Source organism: Macaca thibetana, chromosome 2, assembly GCF_024542745.1.
Source record: "Macaca thibetana thibetana isolate TM-01 chromosome 2, ASM2454274v1, whole genome shotgun sequence".
NCBI lineage: Eukaryota > Metazoa > Chordata > Mammalia > Primates > Cercopithecidae > Macaca > Macaca thibetana.
The window spans coordinates 1,718,093-1,735,370 of record NC_065579.1 but is presented as its reverse complement, the minus strand read 5'-3'; the positions used below and the strand labels follow the sequence as shown (position 1 = coordinate 1,735,370).

Genomic DNA, 17,278 nt, shown 5'->3' with positions numbered 1-17,278 from the left:
TGGCCAACATGGTAAAACCCTGTCCCTACTAAAAATACAAAAATTAGCTGGGCATGGTGGTGTGCGCCTGTAGTCCCAGCTACTTGAGAGGCTGACACAGGAGAATTGCTTGAACCCGGGAGGTGGAGGTTGCAGAGAGCCAAGATGGCGCCACTGTACTCCAACCTGGTGACAGAGCGAGACTGTCAAAAAACAAAGAAAAACAACAAAACAAACACAAACAAAACCCTGACTCATTCTCCAAGTAGGAAAAAAAAAAAGCAAACTAAACCCCTCCAAGCTGAGAAAGGTGAGGAGGGAAGGAGGAGAGACAGGGGAAAGAGGTACTAGGATTTGGAAAGGTAAAATACGTTTTTTCCTGGAATTAGCGGAAGGCAAGACTTGCTGTCATTGTAACCCACTGCATCACCTGCACCTGTGTGCAAAGCTACCGGGCTCCCAGGGAAACCAGAACTGCAATTCAATTGGCAAAAGTCAAAAATTACAGTCTACTACCCCAGTGGGAACTGAGTCACTTGAGAGACGGAGTAATGGGATTATTTACAGAGGCAGTAGTGTCTGATATTCTGAGATGATGTTTCTTGGTGGGCTATACTTTAGGGTAAGTTAGGTCTGGGAATGCGTAAAAGAATAGGAGTTAAATGTTAGCCAAAACTGCATAATAAGATAGAAAAACTGAAATATTTGCAGCATGCTCAAAATATTAGCAGAAAGGTTAACAGACAGTAAATGTTTATAGGTGAAGTAAACTCAAACCAAACTTAAAAATAAGAAACTGATAGAATTGACTTACAGTTGGTTATGTGAGAAGAATATTTGCAGTTTGGGTCAAATTACTATTTAAGCTGTTCTGAAATTACAATTCTACATAATTATGATAACAAACATGATAATTCAAATTATGGACCAGAAGCTAATAGATTCTAAGTATACAGTGGCCTATAGGTGGAATTTGATAATACTAAATTTGAAATCTTTCTTTCCTTTGTTTTTTTGTTTTGTTTTGTTTTGTTTTTTGTTTTGGAGATGAAGTCTCGCTCTGTCACCCAGGCTGGAGTGCAGTGATGCGAGCTTGCCTCACTGTAGCCTCTGCCTCCCGGGTTCAAGCGGTTCTACTGCCTCAGCCTCCTGAGTAGCTAGGATTACAGGTGCCCCCCACCACGCCGACTTAATTTTTGTATTTTTAGTAGAGATGGGGTTTCACCATGTTGGCCAGGCTGGTCTTGAATTCCTGACCTCATGATCTGCTGTCTCAGCCTCCCAAAGTGCTGGGATTACAGGCGTAAGCCACCGTGCCCGGCCTAAATTTGAAATAATTTCAATGAAATGATACTTCTTTCAATCTAGGGCCCTCTTGATCACATGGACTGGCTGAAAATTATTAATAGAATGTTTGTAAAAGAAACAGATTCACATAGACTTTGTTCTATGAGCAAAAGTGTCCTATTCAGTAGTGGTGTGGCCTGTCTGTGCCTCCATTTCCACATCTGTAAAATGGTGATAATAAGAGTACCTACTTCATGGAATTGTGAAAAATTTAACAGATCAATCCTGTAAGCCCTTAGACACAGCACCTGACGCGTATTAAGAACTCCGTGTTTGTTGTTTTTATTGTGACTGCAGGGTTTTTGTTAAGTGGGGCAAAGTGAGATGTATTCTCAATGACTATGGAAGAGAAGCAGCCTTGGAGAGCCATTTAGTTAAAACGAGATTACTTAAGTAACGCAGAAAATGTGGCATTTCCAAAACTTATTGAAATTTAGGGAGAAAAAGAGCAGAACCATTTAGAGAGGTATCCACAAAGAAGAACTGTTCCACTTGGGAACCCACCACCAATCAAGTGGTCCCAGAGGCGGGGCCACCATTACCCTCCTGCCAGCCATGTCTACAATGAGTGTAAGATGGTCCACAGGCGGGGCCACCATTATCCTCTGCCAGCCACGTCTACAATGAGTGTAAGATGGTCCACAGTGGGGCCATCATTATCCTCTGCCAGCCACGTCTACAATGAGTGTAAGATGGTCCACAGGCGGGGCTGCCATTATCCTCTGCCAGCCACGTCTACAATGAGTGTAAGATGGTCCACAGGCGGGGCTGCCATTATCCTCTGCCAGCCATGTCTACAATGAGTGTAAGATGGTCCACAGCGGGGCCATCATTATCCTCTGCCAGCCACGTCTACAATGAGTGTAAGATGGTCCACAGGCGGGGCTGCCATTATCCTCTGCCAGCCACGTCTACAATGAGTGTAAGATGGTCCACAGCGGGGCCATCATTATCCTCTGCCAGCCACGTCTAGAATGAGTGTAAGATGGTCCACAGGCGGGGCTGCCATTATCCTCTGCCAGCCACGTCTACAATGAGTGTAAGATGGTCCACAGGCGGGGCCATCATTATCCTCTGCCAGCCACGTCTACAATGAGTGTAAGATGGTCCACAGGCGGGGCTGCCATTACCCTCCTGCCAGCCATGTCTACAATGAGTGTAAGATGGTCCACAGACGGGGCTGCCATTAGCCATGTCTACAATGAGTGTAAGATGGTCCACAGGCGGGGGCTGCCATTATCCTCCTGCCAGCCATGTCTACAATGAGTGTAAGATGGTCCACAGCGGGGCCATCATTATCCTCTGCCAGCCACGTCTACAATGAGTGTAAGATGGTCCACAGCGGGGCCATCATTATCCTCTGCCAGCCACGTCTACAATGAGTGTAAGATGGTCCACAGCGGGGCCATCATTATCCTCTGCCAGCCACGTCTACAATGAGTGTAAGATGGTCCGCAGGCGGGGCTGCCATTATCCTCTGCCAGCCACGTCTACAATGAGTGTAAGATGGTCCACAGCGGGGCCATCATTATCCTCTGCCAGCCACGTCTACAATGAGTGTAAGATGGTCCGCAGGCAGGAAGAAGAAAAGGTGTTTAAGAAAAACCTGTCTGCATGAATCGTCCGCGGAGAACATGAAGACATCCTGGAAGTAACCAAGAAAGCCCTGTGAGGAGTGGAGGGGTGTGGGGCCGTGGGTCACAGGGATAGAAGGCTAAAGGTGGAAGACAAGAAGAGACACCGGAGAGGTATATCTCTGCCCACTGCAGTGGGAGCTACCCCAGCGAGAGCTACCCCAGTGAGAGCTACCCCGGCGAGAGCTACCCCGGCGAGAGCTACCCCGGCGGGAGCTACCCCGGCGAGAGCTACCCCGGCGAGAGCTACCCCGGTGAGAGCTACCCCGGCGGGAGCTACCCCGGCGAGAGCTACCCCGGCGAGAGCTACCCCGGCTCTCACAACCAGACTCAGGAAAGAGACCACAGACCCATCCCTATCACAAAGGCAACCCCAAGGTGGGGAGATGCTGATGGGAGATCTTGACATCCTTGGACCTGCTGAAAGTCTGTCCAGCTGGGAAAACTGGCTAGCCATAGGTAGAAAGCTGAAACTGGATCCCTTCCTTACACCTTATACAAAAATTAATTCAAGACGGATTAAAGACTTAAATGTCAAACCTAAAACCAGAAAATCCCTAGAAGAAAACCGAGGCAATACCATTCAGGACATAGGCATGGGCAAGGACTTCATGTCTAAAACACCAAAAGCAACGGCAACAAAAGCCAAAATTGAGAAATGAGATCTAATTAAACTAAAGTACTTCTGCACCGCAAAAGAAACTACCATCAGAGTGAACAGGCAACCTGCAAAATGGGAGAAAATTTTTGCAATCTATCCATCCGACAAAGCGCTAATATCCAGAATCTACAAAGAACTTAAACAAATTTACAAGAAAAAATCAACCCCATCAAAAAGTAGGTGAAGGATATGAACAGACACTTCTCAAAAGAAGACATTTATGCACCCAATAGACTTGAAAAAATGCTCACCATCACTGGCCATCAGAGAAATGCAAATCAAAACCACAATGAGATACCATCTCACACCAGTTAGAATGGCGATCATTAAAAAGTCAGGAAACAACAGGTGCTGGAGAGGATGTGGAGAAATAGGAACACTTTTACACTGTTGGTGGGACTGTAAACTAGTTCAACCATTGTGGAAAACAGTGTGGCGATTCCTCAAGGATCTAGAACTAGAAATACCATTTGACCCAGCCATCCCATTACTGGGTATATACCCAAAGGATTATAAATCATGCTGCTATAAAGACACATGCACACGTATGTTTATTGCAGCACTATTCACAACAGCAAAGACTTGGAACCAACCCAAATGTCCATCAATGAGAGACTGCATTAAGAAAATGTAGCACATATACACCATGGAATACTATGCAGCCATAAAAAAAAGGATGAGTTCATGACCTTTGTCGGGACATGGATGAAGCTGGAAACCATCATTCTCAGCAAACTATCGCAAGGACAGAAAACCAAACACTGCATCTTCTCACTCATAGGTGGGAATTGAACAATGAGAACACTTGGACACAGGGTGGGGAACATCACACACCGGGGCCTGTTGTAGGGTGGGGGGCTGGGGGAGGGATAGCCTTAGGAGATACACCTAATGTAAATGACGAGTTAATGGGTGCAGCAGCCAACATGGCACATGTATACATGTGTAACAAACCTGCACGTTGTTCACATGTGCCCTAGAACTTAAAGTGTAATAGTAATAATAATAAAGAAAATCTGTCCAGCTGAAATCAGAGTCTTCAATTTCAGGTGCATAGAGCAAGAAACAGAGCTTGGGCTCTGGCATCAGACCCTGGCTCGAATGCCCACACCCCGGCCAGATGGGTGAACTTGAGCAAGATACTTCGCATCTCCGTGCCTCTGCTTCCTCATAGTAAAGGTGCCTCTGGCACAGAAAGAACTCAGTAGGCGTCAGCTATTATTATTGCATGCTGACAATCTCATCTTCCAGCGAGTAGAGGAAGTAGTAAGGGGAACTGCCACTCTGAACTAAATTTGGCCAAAAGGAGGAATTGGTTGGCAGAGTGGAAGTGACAGGAAGCTTGGGAGAAAGCAACTGTGTCTTCTTCCAGTATATAATAGCGAGAGAAATGGTGGGGCCCAGTTAGACATGGTCCCTGGATTTTACCAATTAAAAGAACATACCATGGCTTGAGACGTTGGAAAGATGCTCAAGAATTGAGTACTTCCTAAGAACATTCACTGTGCCAGTGAAATCTCAATTCAGCAAAAAAGAAGGAAGGGGCTTAAAGAAACCCAAGGTTGCAGATGTTCTTCGATGTGACTGTAGGAGAAGGTGAGCCTGAGCTGAACAGAGGGTGCTTTTGCCCGCAGAGGAATGTAAGATGGAACAAATGGCAGTGTGCTTCCGAGAAAGTGAAAGCCTCACGTGAACTGAGGCCTGTACAAGGACTTCATAAAGTCATATTCAAAGCAAAAAAGGGGATATGCTGTTTGCGGTCAGTGTTGTCATGCTGGTGGGTGACAAGAGAAAGCAGAAACTCCCCAGCGTATGTTGCTTCTGTTTTCTCTGTCGAAGGAGCATTCTTAGAACTGACACGCCCGGAGGAAAACTCAACCCAAAGTGGCAGAAAAAATTGTGACAGACACCCGTTGTGAGACGCCCCAGTATCTAGATATGAATTCCAGGAATCTGACCAGAACAAATGATTTTCCAGAGAGTGGGGAGTTTTGCAAATAAATTTCCCTCCAGGCATTGACTAAGGGCCAAACCTCTGGAGACAAGAATTTAGTACAATTTTCAAAAGCGTAAAGACACTCAGTTCCACACGCCACAAGCCATTTTGTTCACTGAGCCCAAGAATGAAAGCCATTTATTAATGAGATGGCGGTGGTCACTAGGGGCCTGTGTAGGGAATTAAAGAAACTTTTGGCCGGGTGCGGTGGCTCACGCCTGTAATCCCAGCACTTTGGGAGGCCGAGACGGGCGGATCACGAGGTCAGGAGATCAAGACCATCCTGGTGAACACGGTGAAACCCCGTCTCTACTAAACAATACAAGCGGGCGCCTGTAGTCCCAGCTACTTGGGAGGCTGAGGCAGGAGAATGGCGTGAACCTGGGAGGCGGAGCTTGCAGTGAGCTGAGATCGCTCCACTGCACTCCAGCCTGGGTGACAGAGCGAGACTCCGCCTCAAAAAAAAAAAAAAAAAAAAAAAAAAAAAAAAAAGAACCTTTTGTTCTCAAGAACATGTCTTTGTCAGGCTGGAGTGCAGTGGAGTGATCTCAGCTCACTGCAACCTCTGCCTCTTGGGTTCAAGCAATTCTCCTGCCTCAGCCTCCTGAGTAGCTGGGATTACAGGCACCTGCCACCACACCCCACTAATAATTTTTTTTCTTTTTTTTGAGATGGATTTTTGCTGTTGTTGCCCAGGCTAGAGTGCAATGGTGCCATCTCCGCTCACTGCAACCTCTGCCTCCCAGGTTCAAGTGATTCTCCTGCCTCAGCCTCCCGAGTAGCTGGGATTACAGGTGTGCGCCACCACACCCAGCTAATTTTGTATTTTTAGTAGAGACGGGGTTTCTCCATGTTGGCCAGGCTGGTCTCAAACTCCCAACCTCAGGTGATCTGCCCACCTTGGCCTCCCAAAGTGTTGGGATGACAGGCGTGAGCCACTGCACCCGGCCTAATTTAAATTTTTAAATTTAGTTTTGTCCCAGTGCTTGGTCCGAAAGTGCATCCAGTCATGCAGGATGGGATCAGGGAGTGGAACTGCAGAGAGAGTCCATGTTGGCAGCAGTCAGGGAAGGGAGGTGCTGCTTGTTCTGGGCCTGGAAGATGATCCTGGCAGCTGAGCTTCCTCCTTCCCAAACAGGCCCTGGGCGGGGAGAGCTTCTTACTCGTTTCTGCCTCAACTCTAGTCTCTGTGCTTCTGCATCCACACCAAAGTGGAGCGAGATCCCTGTCTCTCCAAAGGCTGGGAAGTGCCCTGTTAACCAGGACCCTTACCAGAATTGTGAAGCAAGGCAGTGCCCTGGGAAACCCAGACAGCTGGTTTGGTCTACAAGGGAATCTTTGTTTTTTTTGAGACGGAGTCTCACTCTTTCACCCAGGCTGGAGTGCAGCGGTGTGATCTCGGCTCACTGCAATCTCCGCTTGCCAGGTTCAAGTGATTCTCCTGCCTCAGCCTCCTGAGTAGCTGGGACTACAGGTGTGCACCACCACACCTGGCTAATTTTTGTATTTTTAGTAGAGACAGGGTTTCACCATGTTGGCCAGGCTGGTCTCAAACCCTGACCTCAGGTGATCTGCCCACCTCGGCCTCCCAACATGCTGGGATGACAAGCGTGAGGCACCGCGCCCGGCCTACAAGGGAATCTTAAACTTCATCTTGCCACACAGCCCTCTGGTGCTCTGGCAGCTCCTGTGGACTCCTCAGAATCATGTTTTTAAATGTAGAAAATGAAATACATACTCAAGGAGAAGAAATAGACTACGCTGAAATACAATTCTATCCACAGACCCCCTAGAATCCATGGACTCCAGGTTAAAACATCCTGAGAGGGCAGCAGATAGTAGTTCAGAATTCAAAGGAGAGAGGTAAATGTATTATATAAGGTGTATGTTTTCAGAAGTGCCAACTAAGGCGGAAAATGAGAAGCTAACGTAAGTTTTATTTATGTTCAAAATTTCCTTTATTATTAAACATAAGAATTTCCAGATCAGCTCTAGTCCATTTACCTCTCTCATATCTTGATATTAACCTCAAAATTCAAGTTTCCCTGGGTGACTTAAAATTCCTTCATTTGTGTATTTAAGCCATTTGGAATTGATTTTTACTTTCAAATTGTACTGCCTCTTAGAGTAATGAATTTCGTGAGTGTACAAACTTCTGCATGAGGTAATACTCCATTTTATTTATTTAAAGCATATCTCCGGGTTTAAGATGTGCTCCCTATACTAATATTCTAGTCTATAATCAAACTGTAAGTTATTAATGTGAAGATTGTAAGCTCAGGCATCACATTTGATCGGTCCCGAAATGGCTGCACACTCCCATCTCTTGATCTCTTCACTTCCCTCCTTTCGACTTTGCCTGCCTTGCTGTTTTCTTGAGGCTAAACACTCACAATCAAAGGTAATTTTCCAAATATGGACATAGAATGTGCATTGTGCGGCTGGGTGTCGTGGCTCATGCCTGTGGTCCCAGCACTTTGGGAAGCCGAGGCGGGTGGATCACCTGAGGTCAGGAGTTCGAGATCAGCCTGGCCAACATGGCAAAACCCCATCTCTACTAAAAACACAAAAATTAGCCGGGCATGGTGGTGTGCACCTGTAATCCCAGCTACTCAGGAGGCTGAGGCAGGAGAATCGCTTGAACCCGGGAGGCAGAGGTTGCAGTGAGCGGCTGAGATCGCGCCACTGCACTCCAGCGGGGGACAGAGCAAAACTCCGTCTCAAAAAAAAAAAAAAAAAGAATGTGCATGATGACATATGACGTCATATTATAGCAAAGAGTTGGCACCTGCAAGCTAGGCAGTTCGAGGAGGGTTTAATAAAGGGACCAGTACACAGTGTGGTCATGGGAATGCGGGAACCCAGGACTTGCCCCAAAGGGCTGTTACTATCCCTAGGTCTGGGGGAGGCAATGGTGATCAGAACCCAAAAGGCGAGAGTCCACACGCGCCGTGGAGGGGCTCCTTGGGAAGCCCTGTGACCTCTGAACCCAAAAGGCAGAGTCCACACACGCCGGGGAGAGGCTCCTTGAGAAGCCCTGTGACCTGTGATCTAGGGAAGCAGCTCCCTGAGGAAGCCCCTGTAGGAGGAAACCAGGGGAACACACACAACCACTCTCTCCTCCCTGACGGGGATCCCTGTTAGGGACTCCAGCTAGAAGCCAAAGGACGCAGGTCTGCTGAGAGGAGAGCAGGGTGGGAGGGGGTGGACCGTGGATCTGGAAGCTCGGACGGAATACATTCGGCCCATTGTGAGTCTACGCAACAGTGGGATGAATGTTACCTGTTGGTTTTGTTTGTTTTGTGTTGTGTTGAGACAGATCCTTGCTGTGCTGCCCAGGCTGGAGTGCAGTGGCATGATCTTGGCTCACTGCAACCTCTCCCTCCTGGATTCAAGTGATTCTCCTCCCTCAGCCTCCCGAGTAGCTGGGATTACAGGCGCCTGCCACCATGCCGGCTAATTTTTTTTTCTTTCTATTTTTAAGTAGAGATGGGGTTTCACCATGTTGGCCAGGCTGGTCTCGAACTCCTGACCTCAAGTCATCCGCCCACCTCGACCTCCCAAAGTGCTGGGATTACAGGCGTGAACCACTGCATCTGGCCACCTTTTGTTTGTTTTTACACCTTTTCACCGTCCATCACATGTTACCTGTTTTAGTTCTATTATACTTTTCTAACATGTTACGGTGCAGTAGCATCTTAGCACTGTATGTTCTTAAAGAGCCCTTCATGACTCATTCTTTGCCTTGCCACTTGTCATACTAGAAATAGAATTTAAATTATTATTTCCCGAAAGTGTGACCATCCATTTACTTACAGCAAAACCTAGTCACTTTTCTTACTGTTAACATAGCTTCACACAATTTCCCACAGAACTTTTCCCATCAGTTTGACTTTTCATTACCTAAAAGAACTTAATATTAGTCTCACTATTGATAGCCTATTATTTTTATACTTTCCTCCAGATAATGTATGCAAGCAACTTAAAGTACAATCTGGACTAATGAGGACTATTTTAATCATTAGTGTTTAAATGATTATACTTATTAACTAATGATAAGTTAAACTCAAATTGGCGTAGCAGAGGAACTGATCGGCTCATGTTACTAAAAAGTCTGATTTAAGGCAAGACTGGATCCGCGCGCTCAAACAATGCTTTCAGGAATCTGTGTCTCCAGCTCTCAGCCCTGCTCCCCCCTGACTCTACCCGGCTGGGATCAAGGTACGTTCTGGCAGTTTCAGGCCCACGTCCTGCCAGTTTAGCAATACCAGGGGAAAGAGGGCCTCTTTCAAAACAGTGCAGCAAAAGTCCCGGGACGGAATCCCCTTGGCGTGACCTGGGGTCAAACGCCTCTTCTGCAATTAGTCGCTGTGGCTGGCCGATGAGATGTGCGGATTTTTCTGGACTGACTCATATGTCGATTCCTGAAGCTCCACCCAAAGGACATGGGCTCAGGTTTATGGAGGAGCAGGCCCTCAAGAAAAGCAGGTGCCTTCATCAGAAGAGGGGTAGAGGTTGCGCAGAGAAAAATTATGTTCATCTTCTTTCCAAGGTTAGTACCGATTCCTTAGAAGAGCTACTGTTTATATGGCCAGGCGCGGTGGCTCATGCCTGTAATCCCAGCACCTTGGGAGGCTGAGGGGGATGGATCACAAGGTCAGGAGATTGAGACCATCCTGGCTAACATGGTGAAACCCTGTCTACTAAAAATACAAAAAAAAAAAAAAAGTAGCCGGGGATGGTGGCAGCGCCGGTTGTCCCAGCTACTCGGGAGGCTGAGGCAGGAGAATGGCGTGAACCCGGGAGGCGGAGCTTGCAGTGAGCCAAGATCGTGCCACTGCACTCCAGCCTGGGCAACACAACGAGACTCTGTCTCAAAAAAAAAAGAATTGGCCGGGCGCGGTGGCTCAAGCCTGTAATCCCAGCACGGGAGGCCGGACAGCGGATCATGAGGTCGGGAGATCGAGACCATCCTGGGTAACACAGTGAAACCCCGTCTCTACTAAAAATACAAAAACTTAGCCGGGCGCGGTGGCGGCGCCTGTAGTCCCAGCTACTCGGGAGGCTGAGGCAGGGAATGGCGTAAACCCGGGAGGTGGAGCTTGCAGTGAGCTGAGATCCGGCCACTGCACTCCAGCCTGGGCGACAGAGCAAGACTCCGTCTCAAAAAAAAAAAAAAAAAAAAAAGAAGAATTACTGTTTATACTTCATCCACAGGAGACCTCTGGTCTCCATCCCTCATTCCTGGTTTCTAAGCAACTCCCCATTTACCAGAAACCAGCACTCACAGTCCTAGAATATATGTAGTTGCTTTTAGAAAGTAAAAAGGGTTTTGAAAATGTAACTAGATTACCTATAACAAACACACACGTTTCCCCATAGCAGAGTTTCAATAGGATGAAATTCCCTCTTAATAGCCTGGTTGTCTTTTCCTGTAATTGCTTCTGATTCCTGAGGAGCTCATTAAAACGACCAGCTGCCTCGTCAAGCTGCATCGCAGTGCAGAGGGCGCTGGATGGAGAGAGAAGCTCACACTTTAGATCCAGCTGTTGCTCACAAAGGGCCTTGTTTGTCCATGAGTAAAATGAGGTTGGACAAGAATTCCAAAGCCGATTCCAGCAGTAAGAACTTAGAGTTCTATTCTGAAATACGTACCATCAAAGAGATAGGAGGGCAGGAACACCACTCATGTAGGACAGAGAGGTTAAGGTCCTCAGCCTGTAGCTATGGGAGAAAGAGTTGCAACCCCAAATTTCATAGGCTTAAAGGAGTTTATGCGCATTAAAGGATGCAATCAACAGAGGGCTAAGACAAACCACTAGGCAGGAGAGAACATTGTGAATCACACATCTGATAAGGAGTTAATATCCAGAATATATATCAAGAACTTTATAACTCAACAACAACAACAAAAACAAACAACCTCACGTAAAAATGGGCAAAGGGATTGTTCTCGGGGCCGGGCGGGCGCGCGGGTCCTGGGACTGCGGCCCACCTCCATTCCCCGTCTCCTTCTCCCCTCAGGTCAGCTCCGCCGAAGGGGCCACCAAGGAAGAGCCTGAGAGGAGATGGGTGCTGTTGTCAGCTAAACCTCCCGCAAAAGTGGAAGCGAAGCCGAAAAAGGCAGCAGCGAAGGATAAATCTTCAGACAAGTGCAAACAAAAGGGAAAAGGGGAGCAAAGGGAAACAGGCCGAAGTGGCTAACCAAGAAACTGAAGAAGATTTACCTGCAGAAAACGGGGAAATGAAAACCGAGGAGAGTCCAGCCTCTGACGAAGCAGGAGAGAAAGAAGCCACGTCTGATTAATACCATATACCACGTCTCACCAGTGGTCCCTGTGTCCCTTCTTGTACAATCCAGAGGAATATTTTTATCAACTATTTTGTAAATGCAAGTGTTCTAGTAGCTCTAGAAACATTTTTACGAAGGAGGGAATCCCACCTCATCCCATTTTTTAGGTGTAAATGCTTTTTTTTTAAGAGGTGAAATCATTTGCTGGTTATTTTTTGGTACAACCAGAAACTAGTGTGGGATGTTGAATTATGGGAGGCTTTGACTGTCTCTGGTGTCAGCTTAACATTCCATAGATGGGGGGTTAGTTTTTATATCCTAGAATACAAAGCATATTAAATGGCAATATGGAGTCAGTCCTGCATTTAATGTCTTGAACATTTTATTTTCTATTCTCATGTGTTTTAGTAGAATTGTTTCCTAAAGCAAACCACCCCTCGATCATGGCGCTCGCTCCCTGTCGGAATCGTGTGCACTCTGTAACATCTTTGGTTGTTAGTCCCGTTTTCCTAATAACTTCGTTCCTGTGCTGTGAAAGATTACAGATTTGAATATGTAGTGTACATGCTATTCAGTTGTGAACTGGTGGGCCACATGTAACAGCTGACCAACATGTGAAGATACTGGTACTTGATAGCCTCTTAAGGAAAATTTGCTTCAAATTTTAAGCTGGAAAGTCACTGGAATAACTTTAAAAAATAATTACAATACATGGCTTTTTAGAATTTCGTTACCTATGTTAAGAATTGTGTACAAATTGAAATGTCTGTACTGATCCTCAACCAATAAAATCTCAATTATGAAAAAAATGGGCAAAGGGCTTAAGGAGACAATTCTTTAAAACAGATACACAAATAACTAACAAACCTATGAAAAGATGCTCAACAGCACTAGTCATTAGGAAAATGCAAATCAAAATCTTAATGAGATATTGCCTTATACCCATTAGGATGGCTGCTATAAAACACACACACAAGGCTGGGTGCGGTGGCTCATGACTGTCATCCCAGCACTTTGGGAGGCCGAGGCGGGCGGATCACGAGGTCAGGAGATCGAGACCATCCTGGCTAACACGGTGAAACCCCGTCTCTACTAAAAATACAAAAAATTAGCCGGGCGAGGTGGCGGGCGCCTGTAGTCCCAGCTACTCCGGAGGCTGAGGCAGGAGAATGGCGCAAACCCGGGAGGCGGAGCTTGCAGTGAGCCGAGATCTCGCTACTGCACTCCAGCCCGGGCTACAGAGCAAGACTCCGTCTCAAAAAAATAAAAAATAAAAAAAATAAAAAATAAAAAAATAAAAACACACACACAAGGCTGGGTGCGGTGGCTCATGACTGTCATCCCAGCACTTTGGGAGGCCGAGGCGGGCGGATCACGAGGTTGCAACCTCCGCCTCCCAGGTTCAAGCGATTCTCCTGCTTCAGTCTCCTGAGTAGCTGGGATTACAGGTGCGCGTCACCACGCCCAGATAATTTTTGTGTTTTTAGTAGAGACGGGGTTTTACGATGTTGGCCAGGCTGGTCTCGAACTCCTGACCTCAAGTGATCTGCCCGCCTCGGCCTCCCAGATTGCTGTGATTACAGGTGCAAGCCACTGTGCCCAGCCTACTACAATTTTTAAAAGAACTTTAAAGCTGGAAGGAAACTTAGAGATCTTTTAGTCCAAACCCTTTGTTTTACAAAGAGGAAAACCGAGGCCCTAAGTGTTACATTTTTACACAAGAACAGAACACAGTAGCAGAGACGGAAACTCTGTCTCTCTCAGCGCTGCGGTAATATCTTAATTTTACGTATCAGCTTAGCTGGGCCACAGCACCCAGCTATGTGGTGGGGTTTTTTAATAGAAAAAAAATGAACCCATTGACTTTTCAGAGCAGTATGTGGTTAAACATTATTCTGGATGTCTTTGTGAGGATATTTTTGGAAAAGATTAATATTTAAATCGGTGGATTTCAAGCAAAGCAGATTTACCCTCCACAATGCGAGTGGGCCCCGTCCAGTCCGCTGAAGGCCTGAAACAAAAAGACGGGGCTCCCTGGAGGAAGAGGCAGTTCTCCAGCCTGCCAGCTCACGCTGCAGATTTTGGACTAGCCAACCTCCATAATCTATGTGAACCAATTCCTTAGAAACATCTTTTTCTCTATATACATGTCCTTGAGAATGCTAACATATCTGCCTTTCCTTTTTCTGACTAATTGTGACTTTCAAATAAACATCACTTGGCCAGGTGTGGTGGCTCACGCCTGTAATTCCAGCACTTTGGAAGGCCAAGGCGGGTGGATCACCTGAGGTAGGGAGTTCGAGACCAGCCTGATCAACATGGAGAATCCCCATCTCTACTAAAAATCAAAAAAAGAAAAAAAAAAAATTAGCCAGGCATGGTAGGGCATGCCTGTAATCCCAGCTACTCGGGAGGCTGAGGCAGGAGAATCGCTTGAACCCAGGAGGTGGAGGTTGCGTGAGCCGAGATTGTGCCATTGCACTCCAGCCTGGGCAACAGAGCAAGACTCCACTCAAAAAAAAAAAAAAAAAAAAAAAAAAGAAAGAAAAGAAAAAACTGAATTTCCATTGTTCCCAAGCTGAACAAATTCATGAATATGAAATGCTACCATGTGTATATTTGTTACCTCCGTTACTGGGACTCTGTAGACTGAATATTTCTTGAAAAAAATTATTCTTGGTTGGGCACTGTAGCTCACGCCTGTAATCCCAGCACTTTGGGAGGCCAAGGCAGGCGGATCATGAGGTCATGTTTTTTTTTTTTTTTTTTTTTGAGATGGAGTCTGGTAAAATTTATCCTTTTTTATTTTTTTTAAATCTTATTTTTTTGAGACAGAGTCTTGCTCTGTCACCCAGTTTGGAGTGCAGTGGCACAATCTTGGCTTATTGCAACCTCCGCCTCCTGGACTCAAGCAATTCTCCAGCCTCAGCCTCCCCAGTAGCTGGGATTATAGGTGCTGGCTATCACACCCAGCTAATTTTTGTATTTTTAGTGGAGATGGGGTTTCACCATGTTGGCCAGGCTGGTCTCGAACTCCTGACCTCAGGGGATCTGCCCACCTCAGCCTCCCAAAGTGCTGGGATTACAGATGCGAACCACCGCGCCTGGTTGAAAAAATTATTCTTGAATTTCACTGTCTCAAGTAGAAGGTTCATGGCGTCTGACATCTGAGTGGTACAACTGTCTCGTGATGTGTAATGTGAACTATATCCATGATATAATAATGGCGTAATGAACTATGTTGATGATATATGATATGTATTTTATTTGGTTTGGTTTTTCTTTTTGTTTTTTGCTTTTTTTTTTTTGAGACGGGGTTTGGTTCTGAGGCTCAGGCTAGAGTGCAGTGGCACGATCTCGGCTTGCTGAAACCACTGCCTCCTGGACTCAAAGGATCCTCCCACCTCAGCCTCTCGAGTAGCTGGGACCACAGGCATGCCCAGGAGGTGCACGCTCAGGAGGCTGAGGCAGGAGAGTTGTTTGAGCCCAGGAGGCGGAGGTTGCAATGAGCTGAGATCGTGCCACTGCACTCCAAACTGGGCGACAGACCTCGCCCAGCTAATTTTTGTATTTTTTTGAGGAGATGAGGTTGCCCAGGCTGGTCTCACACTCCTGGGCTCAAGTGATCTGCCCCACTCAGCCTCCCTAAGTGCTGGGATTGCAGGAGTGAGCCACTGTGCCCAGCCTGATTACTTTATTTTATTTATTTTATTTTATTTTATTTATTTTGAGATGGAGTCTCGCTCTGTTGCCCAGGCTAGAGAGCAGTGGTGTGATCTCAGCTCACCGCAACCTCTGCCTCCCGGGTTCAAGCCATTCTACTGCCTCAATGTCTCAAGTAGCTGGGATTACAGGCGTGTACCACCAGGCTCAGCTAATTTTTGTATTTTTAGCAGAGACAGGGTTTTACCACATTGCCCAGGCTGGTCTTGAATTCTTGACCTCAGGTGATCCACCTGCCTCAGTCTCCCAAAGGGCTGGGATTACAGGCGTAAGCCACTGCACCTGGCCCTGATATGAATTTTTTAAAAGAGAGCACTTTAACAAGGAAACTTTCTTCTATTTATCAGCGTCATCCATAAAAGAGTCCTAAGTTCCATCACAACAAAATGAAGTGCATGGTCCTGGACTGGATCCTGGTTTGAACAAAACAGCAGTAAAGGATATTTTGGAATCAACTGGGGAAATTTTGTGGATTAAGTATTAAATAATGCTAGGAGGTTATAGTTAATTTTGTTGGGTGTTATATTTTGATTTTGGCTATGCAGAAAAATATTTTTTTTTTTTTTTTTTCAGACAAAGTCTCACTCTGTCACCCACGCTGGAGTGCAATGGTGCGATCTTGGCTCACTGCAACCTCAGCCTCCAGGGTTCAAGCAATTTTCTTGTCTCAGCCTCTGGAATAGCTGGGATTACAGGCGCCTGCCACCATGCCCGGCTAATTTTTATATTTTTAGTAGAGATGGGGTTTCACCATGTTGGCCAGGCTGGTCTTGAACTCCTGACCTCAGGTGATCCGCCCGCCTCGGCCTCCCAAAATGCTGGGATTACAGGCATAAGTCACCGTGCCCGGCCAATATTCTTTTTTTTTGAGACGGAGTCTCGCTCTGACGCCCGGGCTGGAGTGCAGTGGCCGGATCTCAGCTCACTGCAAGCTCCGCCTCCCGGGTTCACGCCATTCTCCTGCCTCAGCCTCCCGAGTAGCTGGGACTACAGGCGCCGCCACCTCGCCCGGCTAGTTTTTTGTATTTTTAGTAGAGACGGGGTTTCACCGTGTTAGCCAGGATGGTCTCGATCTCCTGACCTCGTGATCCGCCCGTCTCGGCCTCCCAAAGTGCTGGGATTACAGGCTTGAGCCACCGCGCCCGGCCGCCCGGCCAATATTCTTATGTCTTAAAGATACATACTGAAGTATTTAGGAGTGGAATGTCATGATACCTTTATATATGTATTTAAATATTTCATAAAAAATTAATGAAGTGAGCTAAAGAGAAGACACTCTTCCCATAAGGCACCAGGCACGCAGAAGAAAAGCATGCGGAGGTTGTAGTAAACATCACGTTAAAGCCACCACACGTAACTCCTTGGCAAGGAAAGGGCCCACGAGTAGCATTGTTCTCGCCTTTCCTTCCTGCTTAGACCCCTTCCTGACTCCCTCTGGTTGAGTTTCTGAGAAACTCATGCCTCTACCAACAGGCCTCCCTGGAAGGGCTTAGCCTGGAGACTCAGGTTTGGAAAGGGCTGTCCCGTGGAAAAGTGAGGCCAACGTGGACCTAAGGAAGAACACTGGAGGAGGGAGGTTCAGATGGATAAAAGGCAAAATGGAGCTGGTTTCTTAGGGGAAGCAGTAAAATTTCCATCCCTGGAAG

At 46.7% G+C, this 17,278-nt stretch overlaps 1 long non-coding RNA gene and 1 pseudogene across 1 annotated transcript in view; both read left to right on the top strand.

The window, feature by feature from the left end:
- The window catches only part of LOC126948015 (uncharacterized), a 340,440-nt gene that overhangs the window by 185,040 nt on the left and 138,122 nt on the right, over window positions 1–17,278 (top strand). The window lies entirely within an intron of this gene.
- Window positions 9,934–12,292, top strand: LOC126947990 (non-histone chromosomal protein HMG-14-like; annotated as a pseudogene).